Raw genomic sequence first — 15,331 nt, 5'->3', positions numbered from 1 at the left:
AAATTTTAATAAGATCCTGAAATGCATGTTGATAAAGATGATAAAAAAGTCAGCCAAGCACATCGAAAAATATCATAAAAAAGTCACAGTTTAGCATGTCGAAAAAGACAATCAAAATGTTATAGTTTAGCACGTCGAAAAGGATTACAAAAACAGTCATAGTATTGCATGTGGAAAAAGATTTTAAAAAATGATAGTATAGCATGTCGAAAAACATATAAACGTCATAGTATAGCATGTTGAAAAACATAAAAACATAGTGGTATGGCATGTCCAAAAAGATAATAAAAACGTGATAGTATAGCATGTCGAAAAACATAAAAACGTCATAGTATAGCATGTTGAAAAACATAAATAAGTAGTGGTATGGCATGTCCAAAAAGATAATAAACATGTTGTAGTACAGTATGTCGAAAAAGATCATACATTTGATCAAAAAACAAGTCCCATATGGTCTAGCGGTCAGGATTCCTGGTTTTCACCCAGGTGGCCCGGGTTCGACTCCCGGTATGGGAATGAAAGTTTAATAAGATCCTGAAATGCATGTTGATAAAGATGATAAAAAAGTCAGCCAAGCACATCGAAAAATATCATAAAAAAGTCACAGTTTAGCATGTCGAAAAAGACAATCAAAATGTTATAGTTTAGCACGTCGAAAAGGATTACAAAAACAGTCATAGTATTGCATGTGGAAAAAGATTTTAAAAAATGATAGTATAGCATGTCGAAAAACATATAAACGTCATAGTATAGCATGTTGAAAAACATAAAAACATAGTGGTATGGCATGTCCAAAAAGATAATAAAAACGTGATAGTATAGCATGTCGAAAAACATAAAAACGTCATAGTATAGCATGTTGAAAAACATAAATAAGTAGTGGTATGGCATGTCCAAAAAGATAATAAACATGTTGTAGTACAGTATGTCGAAAAAGATCATACATTTGATCAAAAAACAAGTCCCATATGGTCTAGCAGTCAGGATTCCTGGTTTTCACCCAGGTGGCCCGGGTTCGACTCCCGGTATGGGAATGAGATTTTAATAAGATCCTGAAATGCATGTTGATAAAGATGATAAAAAAGTCAGCCAAGCACGTCGAAAAATATCATAAAAAAGTCACAGTTTAGCATGTCGAAAAAGACAATCAAAATGTTATAGTTTAGCACGTCGAAAAGGATTACAAAAACAGTCATAGTATTGCATGTGGAAAAAGATTTTAAAAAATGATAGTATAGCATGTCGAAAAACATATAAACGTCATAGTATAGCATGTTGAAAAACATAAAAACATAGTGGTATGGCATGTCCAAAAAGATAATAAAAACGTGATAGTATAGCATGTCGAAAAACATAAATAAGTAGTGGTATGGCATGTCCAAAAAGATAATAAAAACGTCATAGTATAGCATGTTGAAAAACATAAATAAGTAGTGGTATGGCATGTCCAAAAAGATAATAAACATGTTGTAGTACAGTATGTCGAAAAAGATCATACATTTGATCAAAAAACAAGTCCCATATGGTCTAGCGGTCAGGATTCCTGGTTTTCACCCAGGTGGCCCGGGTTCGACTCCCGGTATGGGAATGAGATTTTAATAAGATCCTGAAATGCATGTTGATAAAGATGATAAAAAAGTCAGCCAAGCACGTCGAAAAATATCATAAAAAAGTCACAGTTTAGCATGTCGAAAAAGACAATCAAAATGTTATAGTTTAGCACGTCGAAAAGGATTACAAAAACAGTCATAGTATTGCATGTGGAAAAAGATTTTAAAAAATGATAGTATAGCATGTCGAAAAACATATAAACGTCATAGTATAGCATGTTGAAAAACATAAAAACATAGTGGTATGGCATGTCCAAAAAGATAATAAAAATGTGATAGTATAGCATGTCGAAAAACATAAAAACGTCATAGTATAGCATGTTGAAAAACATAAATAAGTAGTGGTATGGCATGTCCAAAAAGATAATAAACATGTTGTAGTACAGTATGTCGAAAAAGATCATACATTTGATCAAAAAACAACTCCCATATGGTCTAGCGGTCAGGATTCCTGGTTTTCACCCAGGTGGCCTGGGTTCGACTCCCGGTATGGGAATGAAATTTTAATAAGATCCTGAAATGCATGTTGATAAAGATGATAAAAAAGTCAGCCAAGCACATCGAAAAATATCATAAAAAAGTCACAGGTTAGCATGTCGAAAAAGACAATCAAAATGTTATAGTTTAGCACGTCGAAAAGGATTACAAAAAGAGTCATAGTATTGCATGTGGAAAAAGATTTTAAAAAAATTATAGTATAGCATGTCGAAAAACATAAAAACGTCATAGTATAGCATGTTGAAAAACATAAATAAGTAGTGGTATGGCATGTCCAAAAAGATAATAAACATGTTGTAGTACAGTATGTCGAAAAAGATCATACATTTGATCAAAAAACAACTCCCATATGGTCTAGCGGTCAGGATTCCTGGTTTTCACCCAGGTGGCCTGGGTTCGACTCCCGGTATGGGAATGAAATTTTAATAAGATCCTGAAATGCATGTTGATAAAGATGATAAAAAAGTCAGCCAAGCACATCGAAAAATATCATAAAAAAGTCACAGGTTAGCATGTCGAAAAAGACAATCAAAATGTTATAGTTTAGCACGTCGAAAAGGATTACAAAAAGAGTCATAGTATTGCATGTGGAAAAAGATTTAAAAAAATTATAGTATAGCATGTCGAAAAACATAAAAACGTCATAGTATAGCATGTTGAAAAACATAAATAAGTAGTGGTATGGCATGTCCAAAAAGATAATAAACATGTTGTAGTACGGTATGTCGAAAAAGATCATACATTTGATCAAAAAACAAGTCCCATATGGTCTAGCGGTCAGGATTCCTGGTTTTCACCCAGGCGGCCCGGGTTCGACTCCCGGTATGGGAATGAAATTTTAATAAGATCCTGAAATGCATGTTGATAAAGATGATAAAAAAGTCAGCCAAGCACATCGAAAAATATCATAAAAAAGTCACAGGTTAGCATGTCGAAAAAGACAATCAAAATGTTATAGTTTAGCACGTCGAAAAGGATTACAAAAAGAGTCATAGTATTGCATGTGGAAAAAGATTTTAAAAAATGATAGTATAGCATGTCGAAAAACATAAAAACGTCATAGTATAGCATGTTGAAAAACATAAATAAGTAGTGGTATGGCATGTCCAAAAAGATAATAAACATGTAGTATAGTATGTCGAAAAAGATCATACATTTGATCAAAAAACAAGTCCCATATGGTCTAGCAGTCAGGATTCCTGGTTTTCACCCAGGTGGCCCGGGTTCGACTCCCGGTATGGGAATGAGATTTTAATAAGATCCTGAAATGCATGTTGATAAAGATGATAAAAAAGTCAGCCAAGCACGTCGAAAAATATCATAAAAAAGTCACAGTTTAGCATGTCGAAAAAGACAATCAAAATGTTATAGTTTAGCACGTCGAAAAGGATTACAAAAACAGTCATAGTATTGCATGTGGAAAAAGATTTTAAAAAATGATAGTATAGCATGTCAAAAAACATATAAACGTCATAGTATAGCATGTTGAAAAACATAAAAACATAGTGGTATGGCATGTCCAAAAAGATAATAAAAACGTGATAGTATAGCATGTCGAAAAACATAAATAAGTAGTGGTATGGCATGTCCAAAAAGATAATAAAAACGTCATAGTATAGCATGTTGAAAAACATAAATAAGTAGTGGTATGGCATGTCCAAAAAGATAATAAACATGTTGTAGTACAGTATGTTGAAAAAGATCATACATTTGATTAAAAAACAAGTCCCATATGGTCTAGCGGTCAGGATTCCTGGTTTTCACCCAGGTGGCCCGGGTTTGACTCCCGGTATGGGAATGAAATTTTAATAAGATCCTGAAATGCATGTTGATAAAGATGATAAAAAAGTCAGCCAAGCACATCGAAAAATATCATAAAAAAGTCACAGGTTAGCATGTCGAAAAAGACAATCAAAATGTTATAGTTTAGCACGTCGAAAAGGATTACAAAAAGAGTCATAGTATTGCATGTGGAAAAAGATTTTAAAAAATGATAGTATAGCATGTCGAAAAACATAAAAAAGTCATAGTATAGCATGTTGAAAAACATAAATAAGTAGTGGTATGGCATGTCCAAAAAGATAATAAACATGTTGTAGTATAGTATGTCGAAAAAGATCATACATTTGATCAAAAAACAAGTCCCATATGGTCTAGCGGTCAGGATTCCTGGTTTTCACCCAGGCGGCCCGGGTTCGACTCCGGGTATGGGAATGAGATTTGAATAAGATCCTGAAATGCACGTTGAAAAAGATGATAAAAAAGTCAGCCAAGCATGTCGAAAAATATCATAAAAAAGTCACAGTTTAGCATGTCGAAAAAGACAATCAAAATGTTATAGTTTAGCACGTCGAAAAGGATTACAAAAACAGTCATAGTATTGCATGTGGAAAAAGATTTTAAAAAATGATAGTATAGCATGTCGAAAAACATATAAACGTCATAGTATAGCATGTTGAAAAACATAAAAACATAGTGGTATGGCATGTCCAAAAAGATAATAAAAACGTGATAGTATAGCATGTCGAAAAACATAAAAACGTCATAGTATAGCATGTTGAAAAACATAAATAAGTAGTGGTATGGCATGTCCAAAAAGATAATAAACATGTTGTAGTACAGTATGTCGAAAAAGATCATACATTTGATCAAAAAACAAGTCCCATATGGTCTAGCGGTCAGGATTCCTGGTTTTCACCCAGGTGACCAGGGTTCGACTCCCGGTATGGGAATGAAATTTTAATAAGATCCTGAAATGCATGTTGATAAAGATGATAAAAAAGTCAGCCAAGCACGTCGAAAAATATCATAAAAAAGTCACAGTTTAGCATGTCGAAAAAGACAATCAAAATGTTATAGTTTAGCACGTCGAAAAGGATTACAAAAACAGTCATAGTATTGCATGTGGAAAAAGATTTTAAAAAATGATAGTATAGCATGTCGAAAAACATATAAACGTCATAGTATAGCATGTTGAAAAACATAAAAACATAGTGGTATGGCATGTCCAAAAAGATAATAAAAACGTGATAGTATAGCATGTCGAAAAACATAAAAACGTCATAGTATAGCATGTTGAAAAACATAAATAAGTAGTGGTATGGCATGTCCAAAAAGATAATAAACATGTTGTAGTACAGTATGTTGAAAAAGATCATACATTTGATCAAAAAACAAGTCCCATATGGTCTAGCGGTCAGGATTCCTGGTTTTCACCCAGGTGGCCCGGGTTCGACTCCCGGTATGGGAATGAAAGTTTAATAAGATCCTGAAATGCATGTTGATAAAGATGATAAAAAAGTCAGCCAAGCACATCGAAAAATATCATAAAAAAGTCACAGTTTAGCATGTCGAAAAAGACAATCAAAATGTTATAGTTTAGCACGTCGAAAAGGATTACAAAAAGAGTCATAGTATTGCATGTGGAAAAAGATTTTAAAAAATGATAGTATAGCATGTCGAAAAACATAAAAACGTCATAGTATAGCATGTTGAAAAACATAAAAACATAGTGGTATGGCATGTCCAAAAAGATAATAAAAACGTGATAGTATAGCATGTCGAAAAACATAAAAACGTCATAGTATAGCATGTTGAAAAACATAAATAAGTAGTGGTATGGCATGTCCAAAAAGATAATAAACATGTTGTAGTACAGTATGTCGAAAAAGATCATACATTTGATCAAAAAACAAGTCCCATATGGTCTAGCGGTCAGGATTCCTGGTTTTCACCCAGGTGACCCGGGTTCGACTCCCGGTATGGGAATGAAATTTTAATAAGATCCTGAAATGCATGTTGATAAAGATGATAAAAAAGTCAGCCAAGCACATCGAAAAATATCATAAAAAAGTCACAGTTTAGCATGTCGAAAAAGACAATCAAAATGTTATAGTTTAGCACGTCGAAAAGGATTACAAAAACAGTCATAGTATTGCATGTGGAAAAAGATTTTAAAAAATGATAGTATAGCATGTCGAAAAACATATAAACGTCATAGTATAGCATGTTGAAAAACATAAAAACATAGTGGTATGGCATGTCCAAAAAGATAATAAAAACGTGATAGTATAGCATGTCGAAAAACATAAAAACGTCATAGTATAGCATGTTGAAAAACATAAATAAGTAGTGGTATGGCATGTCCAAAAAGATAATAAACATGTTGTAGTACAGTATGTCGAAAAAGATCATACATTTGATCAAAAAACAAGTCCCATATGGTCTAGCGGTCAGGATTCCTGGTTTTCACCCAGGTGGCCCGGGTTCGACTCCCGGTATGGGAATGAAAGTTTAATAAGATCCTGAAATGCATGTTGATAAAGATGATAAAAAAGTCAGCCAAGCACATCGAAAAATATCATAAAAAAGTCACAGTTTAGCATGTCGAAAAAGACAATCGAAATGTTATAGTTTAGCACGTCGAAAAGGATTACAAAAAGAGTCATAGTATTGCATGTGGAAAAAGATTTTAAAAAATGATAGTATAGCATGTCGAAAAACATAAAAACGTCATAGTATAGCATGTTGAAAAACATAAAAACATAGTGGTATGGCATGTCCAAAAAGATAATAAAAACGTGATAGTATAGCATGTCGAAAAACATAAAAACGTCATAGTATAGCATGTTGAAAAACATAAATAAGTAGTGGTATGGCATGTCCAAAAAGATAATAAACATGTTGTAGTACAGTATGTTGAAAAAGATCATACATTTGATCAAAAAACAAGTCCCATATGGTCTAGCGGTCAGGATTCCTGGTTTTCACCCAGGTGGCCCGGGTTCGACTCCCGGTATGGGAATGAAATTTTAATAAGATCCTGAAATGCATGTTGATAAAGATGATAAAAAAGTCAGCCAAGCACATCGAAAAATATCATAAAAAAGTCACAGTTTAGCATGTCGAAAAAGACAATCAAAATGTTATAGTTTAGCACGTCGAAAAGGATTACAAAAACAGTCATAGTATTGCATGTGGAAAAAGATTTTAAAAAATGATAGTATAGCATGTCGAAAAACATATAAACGTCATAGTATAGCATGTTGAAAAACATAAAAACATAGTGGTATGGCATGTCCAAAAAGATAATAAAAACGTGATAGTATAGCATGTCGAAAAACATAAAAACGTCATAGTATAGCATGTTGAAAAACATAAATAAGTAGTGGTATGGCATGTCCAAAAAGATAATAAACATGTTGTAGTACAGTATGTCGAAAAAGATCATACATTTGATCAAAAAACAAGTCCCATATGGTCTAGCGGTCAGGATTCCTGGTTTTCACCCAGGTGACCCGGGTTCGACTCCCGGTATGGGAATGAAATTTTAATAAGATCCTGAAATGCATGTTGATAAAGATGATAAAAAAGTCAGCCAAGCACATCGAAAAATATCATAAAAAAGTCACAGTTTAGCATGTCGAAAAAGACAATCAAAATGTTATAGTTTAGCACGTCGAAAAGGATTACAAAAACAGTCATAGTATTGCATGTGGAAAAAGATTTTAAAAAATGATAGTATAGCATGTCGAAAAACATATAAACGTCATAGTATAGCATGTTGAAAAACATAAAAACATAGTGGTATGGCATGTCCAAAAAGATAATAAAAACGTGATAGTATAGCATGTCGAAAAACATAAAAACGTCATAGTATAGCATGTTGAAAAACATAAATAAGTAGTGGTATGGCATGTCCAAAAAGATAATAAACATGTTGTAGTATAGTATGTCGAAAAAGATCATACATTTGATCAAAAAACAAGTCCCATATGGTCTAGCGGTCAGGATTCCTGGTTTTCACCCAGGCGGCCCGGGTTCGACTCCCGGTATGGGAATGAGATTTTAATAAGATCCTGAAATGCACGTTGAAAAAGATGATAAAAAAGTCAGCCAAGCACGTCGAAAAATATCATAAAAAAGTCACAGTTTAGCATGTCGAAAAAGACAATCAAAATGTTATAGTTTAGCATGTCGAAAAGGATTACAAAAACAGTCATAGTATTGCATGTGGAAAAAGATTTTAAAAAATGATAGTATAGCATGTCGAAAAACATATAAACGTCATAGTATAGCATGTTGAAAAACATAAAAACATAGTGGTATGGCATGTCCAAAAAGATAATAAAAACGTGATAGTATAGCATGTCGAAAAACATAAAAACGTCATAGTATAGCATGTTGAAAAACATAAATAAGTAGTGGTATGGCATGTCCAAAAAGATAATAAACATGTTGTAGTACAGTATGTCGAAAAAGATCATACATGTGATCAAAAAACAAGTCCCATATGGTCTAGCGGTCAGGATTCCTGGTTTTCACCCAGGTGGCCCGGGTTCGACTCCTGGTATGGGAATGAGATTTTAATAAGATCCTGAAATGCACGTTGAAAAAGATGATAAAAAAGTCAGCCAAGCACGTCGAAAAATATCATAAAAAAGTCACAGTTTAGCATGTCGAAAAAGACAATCAAAATGTTATAGTTTAGCACGTCGAAAAGGATTACAAAAACAGTCATAGTATTGCATGTGGAAAAAGATTTTAAAAAATGATAGTATAGCATGTCGAAAAACATAAAAACGTCATAGTATAGCATGTTGAAAAACATAAAAACATAGTGGTATGGCATGTCCAAAAAGATAATAAAAACGTGATAGTATAGCATGTCGAAAAACATAAAAACGTCATAGTATAGCATGTTGAAAAACATAAATAAGTAGTGGTATGGCATGTCCAAAAAGATAATAAACATGTTGTAGTACAGTATGTCGAAAAAGATCATACATTTGATCAAAAAACAAGTCCCATATGGTCTAGCGGTCAGGATTCCTGGTTTTCACCCAGGCGGCCGGGGTTCGACTCCCGGTATGGGAATGAGATTTTAATAAGATCCTGAAATGCATGTTGATAAAGATGATAAAAAAGTCAGCCAAGCACATCGAAAAATATCATAAAAAAGTCACAGGTTAGCATGTCGAAAAAGATAATCAAAATGTTATAGTTTAGCACGTTGAAAAGGATTACAAAAAGAGTCATAGTATTGCATGTGGAAAAAGATTTTAAAAAATGATAGTATAGCATGTCGAAAAACATAAAAACGTCATAGTATAGCATGTTGAAAAACATAAAAACATAGTGGTATGGCATGTCCAAAAAGATAATAAAAACGTGATAGTATAGCATGTCGAAAAACATAAAAACGTCATAGTATAGCATGTTGAAAAACATAAATAAGTAGTGGTATGGCATGTCCAAAAAGATAATAAACATGTTGTAGTACAGTATGTCGAAAAAGATCATACATTTGATCAAAAAACAAGTCCCATATGGTCTAGCGGTCAGGATTCCTGGTTTTCACCCAGGTGGCCCGGGTTCGACTCCCGGTATGGGAATGAGAATTTAATAAGATCCTGAAATGCACGTTGAAAAAGATGATAAAAAAGTCAGCCAAGCACGTCGAAATATATCATAAAAAAGTCACAGTTTAGCATGTCGAAAAAGACAATCAAAATGTTATAGTTTAGCACGTCGAAAAGGATTACAAAAACAGTCATAGTATTGCATGTGGAAAAAGATTTTAAAAAATGATAGTATAGCATGTCGAAAAACATAAAAACGTCATAGTATAGCATGTTGAAAAACATAAAAACATAGTGGTATGGCATGTCCAAAAAGATAATAAAAACGTGATAGTATAGCATGTCGAAAAACCTAAAAACGTCATAGTATAGCATGTTGAAAAACATAAATAAGTAGTGGTATGGCATGTCCAAAAAGATAATAAACATGTTGTAGTACAGTATGTCGAAAAAGATCATACATTTGATCAAAAAACAAGTCCCATATGGTCTAGCGGTCAGGATTCCTGGTTTTCACCCAGGTGGCCGGGGTTCGACTCCCGGTATGGGAATGAAATTTTAATAAGATCCTGAAATGCACGTTGAAAAAGATGATAAAAAAGTCAGCCAAGCACGTCGAAAAATATCATTAAAAAGTCACAGTTTAGCATGTCGAAAAAGACAATCAAAATGTTATAGTTTAGCACGTCGAAAAGGATTACAAAAAGAGTCATAGTATTGAATGTGGAAAAAGATTTTAAAAAATGATAGTATAGCATGTCGAAAAACATAAAAACGTCATAGTATAGCATGTTGAAAAACATAAATAAGTAGTGGTATGGCATGTCCAAAAAGATAATAAACATGTTGTAGTATAGTATGTCGAAAAAGATCATACATTTGATCAAAAAACAAGTCCCATATGGTCTAGCGGTCAGGATTCCTGGTTTTCACCCAGGCGGCCCGGGTTCGACTCCCGGTATGGGAATGAGATTTTAATAAGATCCTGAAATGCACGTTGAAAAAGATGATAAAAAAGTCAGCCAAGCACGTCGAAAAATATCATAAAAAAGTCACAGTTTAGCATGTCGAAAAAGACAATCAAAATGTTATAGTTTAGCATGTCGAAAAGGATTACAAAAACAGTCATAGTATTGCATGTGGAAAAAGATTTTAAAAAATGATAGTATAGCATGTCGAAAAACATATAAACGTCATAGTATAGCATGTTGAAAAACATAAAAACATAGTGGTATGGCATGTCCAAAAAGATAATAAAAACGTGATAGTATAGCATGTCGAAAAACATAAAAACGTCATAGTATAGCATGTTGAAAAACATAAATAAGTAGTGGTATGGCATGTCCAAAAAGATAATAAACATGTTGTAGTACAGTATGTCGAAAAAGATCATACATTTGATCAAAAAACAAGTCCCATATGGTCTAGCGGTCAGGATTCCTGGTTTTCACCCAGGTGGCCCGGGTTCGACTCCTGGTATGGGAATGAGATTTTAATAAGATCCTGAAATGCACGTTGAAAAAGATGATAAAAAAGTCAGCCAAGCACGTCGAAAAATATCATAAAAAAGTCACAGTTTAGCATGTCGAAAAAGACAATCAAAATGTTATAGTTTAGCACGTCGAAAAGGATTACAAAAACAGTCATAGTATTGCATGTGGAAAAAGATTTTAAAAAATGATAGTATAGCATGTCGAAAAACATGAAAACGTCATAGTATAGCATGTTGAAAAACATAAAAACATAGTGGTATGGCATGTCCAAAAAGATAATAAAAACGTGATAGTATAGCATGTCGAAAAACATAAAAACGTCATAGTATAGCATGTTGAAAAACATAAATAAGTAGTGGTATGGCATGTCCAAAAAGATAATAAACATGTTGTAGTACAGTATGTCGAAAAAGATCATACATTTGATCAAAAAACAAGTCCCATATGGTCTAGCGGTCAGGATTCCTGGTTTTCACCCAGGTGGCCTGGGTTCGACTCCTGGTATGGGAATGAGATTTTAATAAGATCCTGAAATGCACGTTGAAAAAGATGATAAAAAAGTCAGCCAAGCACGTCGAAAAATATCATAAAAAAGTCACAGTTTAGCATGTCGAAAAAGACAATCAAAATGTTATAGTTTAGCACGTCGAAAAGGATTACAAAAACAGTCATAGTATTGCATGTGGAAAAAGATTTAAAAAAATGATAGTATAGCATGTCGAAAAACATAAAAACGTCATAGTATAGCATGTTGAAAAACATAAAAACATAGTGGTATGGCATGTCCAAAAAGATAATAAAAACGTGATAGTATAGCATGTCGAAAAACATAAATAAGTAGTGGTATGGCATGTCCAAAAAGATAATAAACATGTTGTAGTACAGTATGTCGAAAAAGATCATACATTTGATCAAAAAACAAGTCCCATATGGTCTAGCGGTCAGGATTCCTGGTTTTCACCCAGGTGGCCCGGGTTCGACTCCTGGTATGGGAATGAGATTTTAATAAGATCCTGAAATGCACGTTGAAAAAGATGATAAAAAAGTCAGCCAAGCACGTCGAAAAATATCATAAAAAAGTCACAGTTTAGCATGTCGAAAAAGACAATCAAAATGTTATAGTTTAGCACGTCGAAAAGGATTACAAAAACAGTCATAGTATTGCATGTGGAAAAAGATTTTAAAAAATGATAGTATAGCATGTCGAAAAACATAAAAACGTCATAGTATAGCATGTTGAAAAACATAAAAACATAGTGGTATGGCATGTCCAAAAAGATAATAAAAACGTGATAGTATAGCATGTCGAAAAACATAAAAACGTCATAGTATAGCATGTTGAAAAACATAAATAAGTAGTGGTATGGCATGTCCAAAAAGATAATAAACATGTTGTAGTACAGTATGTTGAAAAAGATCATACATTTGATCAAAAAACAAGTCCCATATGGTCTAGCGGTCAGGATTCCTGGTTTTCACCAAGGCGGCCGGGGTTCGACTCCCGGTATGGGAATGAGATTTTAATAAGATCCTGAAATGCATGTTGATAAAGATGATAAAAAAGTCAGCCAAGCACATCGAAAAATATCATAAAAAAGTCACAGGTTAGCATGTCGAAAAAGACAATCAAAATGTTATAGTTTAGCACGTCGAAAAGGATTACAAAAACAGTCATAGTATTGCATGTGGAAAAAGATTTTAAAAAATGATAGTATAGCATGTCGAAAAACATAAAAACGTCATAGTATAGCATGTTGAAAAACATAAAAACATAGTGGTATGGCATGTCCAAAAAGATAATAAAAACGTGATAGTATAGCATGTCGAAAAACATAAAAACGTCATAGTATAGCATGTTGAAAAACATAAATAAGTAGTGGTATGGCATGTCCAAAAAGATAATAAACATGTTGTAGTACAGTATGTCGAAAAAGATCATACATTTGATCAAAAAACAAGTCCCATATGGTCTAGCGGTCAGGATTCCTGGTTTTCACCCAGGTGGCCCGGGTTCGACTCCCGGTATGGGAATGAGAATTTAATAAGATCCTGAAATGCACGTTGAAAAAGATGATAAAAAAGTCAGCCAAGCACATCGAAATATATCATAAAAAAGTCACAGTTTAGCATGTCGAAAAAGACAATCAAAATGTTATAGTTTAGCACGTCGAAAAGGATTACAAAAACAGTCATAGTATTGCATGTGGAAAAAGATTTTAAAAAATGATAGTATAGCATGTCGAAAAACATAAAAACGTCATAGTATAGCATGTTGAAAAACATAAAAACATAGTGGTATGGCATGTCCAAAAAGATAATAAAAACGTGATAGTATAGCATGTCGAAAAACATAAAAACGTCATAGTATAGCATGTTGAAAAACATAAATAAGTAGTGGTATGGCATGTCCAAAAAGATAATAAACATGTTGTAGTACAGTATGTCGAAAAAGATCATACATTTGATCAAAAAACAAGTCCCATATGGTCTAGCGGTCAGGATTCCTGGTTTTCACCCAGGTGGCCGGGGTTCGACTCCCGGTATGGGAATGAAATTTTAATAAGATCCTGAAATGCACGTTGAAAAAGATGATAAAAAAGTCAGCCAAGCACGTCGAAAAATATCATTAAAAAGTCACAGTTTAGCATGTCGAAAAAGACAATCAAAATGTTATAGTTTAGCACATCGAAAAGGATTACAAAAAGAGTCATAGTATTGAATGTGGAAAAAGATTTTAAAAAATGATAGTATAGCATGTCGAAAAACATAAAAACGTCATAGTATAGCATGTTGAAAAACATAAATAAGTAGTGGTATGGCATGTCCAAAAAGATAATAAACATGTTGTAGTATAGTATGTCGAAAAAGATCATACATTTGATCAAAAAACAAGTCCCATATGGTCTAGCGGTCAGGATTCCTGGTTTTCACCCAGGCGGCCCGGGTTCGACTCCCGGTATGCGAATGAGATTTTAATAAGATCCTGAAATGCACGTTGAAAAAGATGATAAAAAAGTCAGCCAAGCACGTCGAAAAATATCATAAAAAAGTCACAGTTTAGCATGTAGAAAAAGACAATCAAAATGTTATAGTTTAGCACGTCGAAAAGGATTACAAAAACAGTCATAGTATTGCATGTGGAAAAAGATTTTAAAAAATGATAGTATAGCATGTCGAAAAACATAAAAACGTCATAGTATAGCATGTTGAAAAACATAAAAACATAGTGGTATGGCATGTCCAAAAAGATAATAAAAACGTGATAGTATAGCATGTCGAAAAACATAAAAACGTCATCGTATAGCATGTTGAAAAACATAAAAACATAGTGGTATGGCATGTCCAAAAAGATAATAAAAACGTCATAGTATAGCATGTCGAAAAACATAAAAACGTCATAGTATAGCATGTTGAAAAACATAAAAACATAGTGGTATGGCATGTCCAAAAAGATAATAAAAACGTGATAGTATAGCATGTCGAAAAACATAAAAACGTCATAGTATAGCATGTTGAAAAACATAAAAACATAGTGGTATGGCATGTCCAAAAAGATAATAAAAACGTCATAGTATAGCATGTCGAAAAACATAAAAACGTCATAGTATAGCATGTTGAAAAACATAAATAAGTAGTGGTATGGCATGTCCAAAAAGATAATAAACATGTTGTAGTATAGTATGTCGAAAAAGATCATACATTTGATCAAAAAACAAGTCCCATATGGTCTAGCGGTCAGGATTCCTGGTTTTCACCCAGGCGGCCCGGGTTCGACTCCCGGTATGGGAATGAGATTTTAATAAGATCCTGAAATGCACGTTGAAAAATATGATAAAAAAGTCAGCCAAGCACGTCGAAAAATATCATAAAAAAGTCACAGTTTAGCATGTCGAAAAAGACAATCAAAATGTCATGGTTTAGCACGTCGAAAAGGATTACAAAAAGAGTCATAGTATTGCATGTGGAAAAAGATTTAAAAAAAATCATAGTACAGCATGTCGAAAAACATAAAAACGTAGTGGTATGGCATGTCCAAAAAGATAATAAAAATGTTGTAGTATAGTATGTCGAAAAAGATCATACATTTTATCGAAAAACAAGTCCCATATGGTCTAGCGGTCAGGATTCCTGGTTTTCACCCAGGCGATGGCCTAACTTTAAATCATGTTGCACCAAACTTTAAAACTAAAACTAGCTTTAAATTACAAAGATTAAAAAAGAAACATTAAAATTAAAGTACAGCATGTCATATTATTGTACATCTTGAAAGTCATAAAAAGTCATATAAAACAAGTCACAGTATAGTAACTCTTAAAAGGGTCATCAAAACGTCATAGTATGTAGTAAAAATGTCATGAAATCTCAAAGT

The 15,331-nt window shown here is 33.2% G+C and overlaps 28 non-coding genes across 28 annotated transcripts; all 28 read left to right on the top strand.

Moving 5' to 3' along the window:
• The first annotated feature begins 444 nt into the window (after positions 1-444).
• Positions 445-516, top strand: trnae-uuc (transfer RNA glutamic acid (anticodon UUC)). The gene has a single exon. It is a non-coding gene; the product is annotated as a tRNA-Glu (tRNA).
• Positions 517-962: 446 nt separating this feature from the next.
• On the top strand, positions 963-1,034 carry trnae-uuc (transfer RNA glutamic acid (anticodon UUC)). Its single transcript has one exon. It is a non-coding gene; the product is annotated as a tRNA-Glu (tRNA).
• A 482-nt stretch (positions 1,035-1,516) lies between these two features.
• trnae-uuc (transfer RNA glutamic acid (anticodon UUC)) lies at positions 1,517-1,588 on the top strand. Its single transcript has one exon. It is a non-coding gene; the product is annotated as a tRNA-Glu (tRNA).
• A 446-nt stretch (positions 1,589-2,034) lies between these two features.
• trnae-uuc (transfer RNA glutamic acid (anticodon UUC)) lies at positions 2,035-2,106 on the top strand. The gene has a single exon. It is a non-coding gene; the product is annotated as a tRNA-Glu (tRNA).
• A 345-nt stretch (positions 2,107-2,451) lies between these two features.
• trnae-uuc (transfer RNA glutamic acid (anticodon UUC)) lies at positions 2,452-2,523 on the top strand. Its single transcript has one exon. It is a non-coding gene; the product is annotated as a tRNA-Glu (tRNA).
• A 344-nt stretch (positions 2,524-2,867) lies between these two features.
• On the top strand, positions 2,868-2,939 carry trnae-uuc (transfer RNA glutamic acid (anticodon UUC)). The gene has a single exon. It is a non-coding gene; the product is annotated as a tRNA-Glu (tRNA).
• A 341-nt stretch (positions 2,940-3,280) lies between these two features.
• On the top strand, positions 3,281-3,352 carry trnae-uuc (transfer RNA glutamic acid (anticodon UUC)). The gene has a single exon. It is a non-coding gene; the product is annotated as a tRNA-Glu (tRNA).
• A 482-nt stretch (positions 3,353-3,834) lies between these two features.
• trnae-uuc (transfer RNA glutamic acid (anticodon UUC)) lies at positions 3,835-3,906 on the top strand. The gene has a single exon. It is a non-coding gene; the product is annotated as a tRNA-Glu (tRNA).
• A 344-nt stretch (positions 3,907-4,250) lies between these two features.
• On the top strand, positions 4,251-4,322 carry trnae-uuc (transfer RNA glutamic acid (anticodon UUC)). Its single transcript has one exon. It is a non-coding gene; the product is annotated as a tRNA-Glu (tRNA).
• Positions 4,323-4,768: 446 nt separating this feature from the next.
• On the top strand, positions 4,769-4,840 carry trnae-uuc (transfer RNA glutamic acid (anticodon UUC)). Its single transcript has one exon. It is a non-coding gene; the product is annotated as a tRNA-Glu (tRNA).
• A 446-nt stretch (positions 4,841-5,286) lies between these two features.
• On the top strand, positions 5,287-5,358 carry trnae-uuc (transfer RNA glutamic acid (anticodon UUC)). The gene has a single exon. It is a non-coding gene; the product is annotated as a tRNA-Glu (tRNA).
• A 446-nt stretch (positions 5,359-5,804) lies between these two features.
• On the top strand, positions 5,805-5,876 carry trnae-uuc (transfer RNA glutamic acid (anticodon UUC)). Its single transcript has one exon. It is a non-coding gene; the product is annotated as a tRNA-Glu (tRNA).
• A 446-nt stretch (positions 5,877-6,322) lies between these two features.
• Positions 6,323-6,394, top strand: trnae-uuc (transfer RNA glutamic acid (anticodon UUC)). Its single transcript has one exon. It is a non-coding gene; the product is annotated as a tRNA-Glu (tRNA).
• A 446-nt stretch (positions 6,395-6,840) lies between these two features.
• trnae-uuc (transfer RNA glutamic acid (anticodon UUC)) lies at positions 6,841-6,912 on the top strand. The gene has a single exon. It is a non-coding gene; the product is annotated as a tRNA-Glu (tRNA).
• Positions 6,913-7,358: 446 nt separating this feature from the next.
• trnae-uuc (transfer RNA glutamic acid (anticodon UUC)) lies at positions 7,359-7,430 on the top strand. The gene has a single exon. It is a non-coding gene; the product is annotated as a tRNA-Glu (tRNA).
• Positions 7,431-7,876: 446 nt separating this feature from the next.
• Positions 7,877-7,948, top strand: trnae-uuc (transfer RNA glutamic acid (anticodon UUC)). Its single transcript has one exon. It is a non-coding gene; the product is annotated as a tRNA-Glu (tRNA).
• A 446-nt stretch (positions 7,949-8,394) lies between these two features.
• Positions 8,395-8,466, top strand: trnae-uuc (transfer RNA glutamic acid (anticodon UUC)). The gene has a single exon. It is a non-coding gene; the product is annotated as a tRNA-Glu (tRNA).
• Positions 8,467-8,912: 446 nt separating this feature from the next.
• Positions 8,913-8,984, top strand: trnae-uuc (transfer RNA glutamic acid (anticodon UUC)). Its single transcript has one exon. It is a non-coding gene; the product is annotated as a tRNA-Glu (tRNA).
• A 446-nt stretch (positions 8,985-9,430) lies between these two features.
• trnae-uuc (transfer RNA glutamic acid (anticodon UUC)) lies at positions 9,431-9,502 on the top strand. The gene has a single exon. It is a non-coding gene; the product is annotated as a tRNA-Glu (tRNA).
• Positions 9,503-9,948: 446 nt separating this feature from the next.
• trnae-uuc (transfer RNA glutamic acid (anticodon UUC)) lies at positions 9,949-10,020 on the top strand. The gene has a single exon. It is a non-coding gene; the product is annotated as a tRNA-Glu (tRNA).
• Positions 10,021-10,364: 344 nt separating this feature from the next.
• trnae-uuc (transfer RNA glutamic acid (anticodon UUC)) lies at positions 10,365-10,436 on the top strand. The gene has a single exon. It is a non-coding gene; the product is annotated as a tRNA-Glu (tRNA).
• Positions 10,437-10,882: 446 nt separating this feature from the next.
• trnae-uuc (transfer RNA glutamic acid (anticodon UUC)) lies at positions 10,883-10,954 on the top strand. The gene has a single exon. It is a non-coding gene; the product is annotated as a tRNA-Glu (tRNA).
• A 446-nt stretch (positions 10,955-11,400) lies between these two features.
• trnae-uuc (transfer RNA glutamic acid (anticodon UUC)) lies at positions 11,401-11,472 on the top strand. The gene has a single exon. It is a non-coding gene; the product is annotated as a tRNA-Glu (tRNA).
• Positions 11,473-11,885: 413 nt separating this feature from the next.
• On the top strand, positions 11,886-11,957 carry trnae-uuc (transfer RNA glutamic acid (anticodon UUC)). The gene has a single exon. It is a non-coding gene; the product is annotated as a tRNA-Glu (tRNA).
• A 964-nt stretch (positions 11,958-12,921) lies between these two features.
• trnae-uuc (transfer RNA glutamic acid (anticodon UUC)) lies at positions 12,922-12,993 on the top strand. Its single transcript has one exon. It is a non-coding gene; the product is annotated as a tRNA-Glu (tRNA).
• Positions 12,994-13,439: 446 nt separating this feature from the next.
• trnae-uuc (transfer RNA glutamic acid (anticodon UUC)) lies at positions 13,440-13,511 on the top strand. Its single transcript has one exon. It is a non-coding gene; the product is annotated as a tRNA-Glu (tRNA).
• A 344-nt stretch (positions 13,512-13,855) lies between these two features.
• trnae-uuc (transfer RNA glutamic acid (anticodon UUC)) lies at positions 13,856-13,927 on the top strand. Its single transcript has one exon. It is a non-coding gene; the product is annotated as a tRNA-Glu (tRNA).
• A 752-nt stretch (positions 13,928-14,679) lies between these two features.
• trnae-uuc (transfer RNA glutamic acid (anticodon UUC)) lies at positions 14,680-14,751 on the top strand. The gene has a single exon. It is a non-coding gene; the product is annotated as a tRNA-Glu (tRNA).
• Positions 14,752-15,331: the final 580 nt, after the last annotated feature.

This window comes from Anarhichas minor, unplaced genomic scaffold (genome assembly GCF_050575085.1).
Source record: "Anarhichas minor isolate MPS153535 unplaced genomic scaffold, ASM5057508v1 ptg000007l, whole genome shotgun sequence".
Classification (NCBI taxonomy): domain Eukaryota; kingdom Metazoa; phylum Chordata; class Actinopteri; order Perciformes; family Anarhichadidae; genus Anarhichas; species Anarhichas minor.
This window is presented reverse-complemented; position numbering and strand designations above follow the sequence as displayed.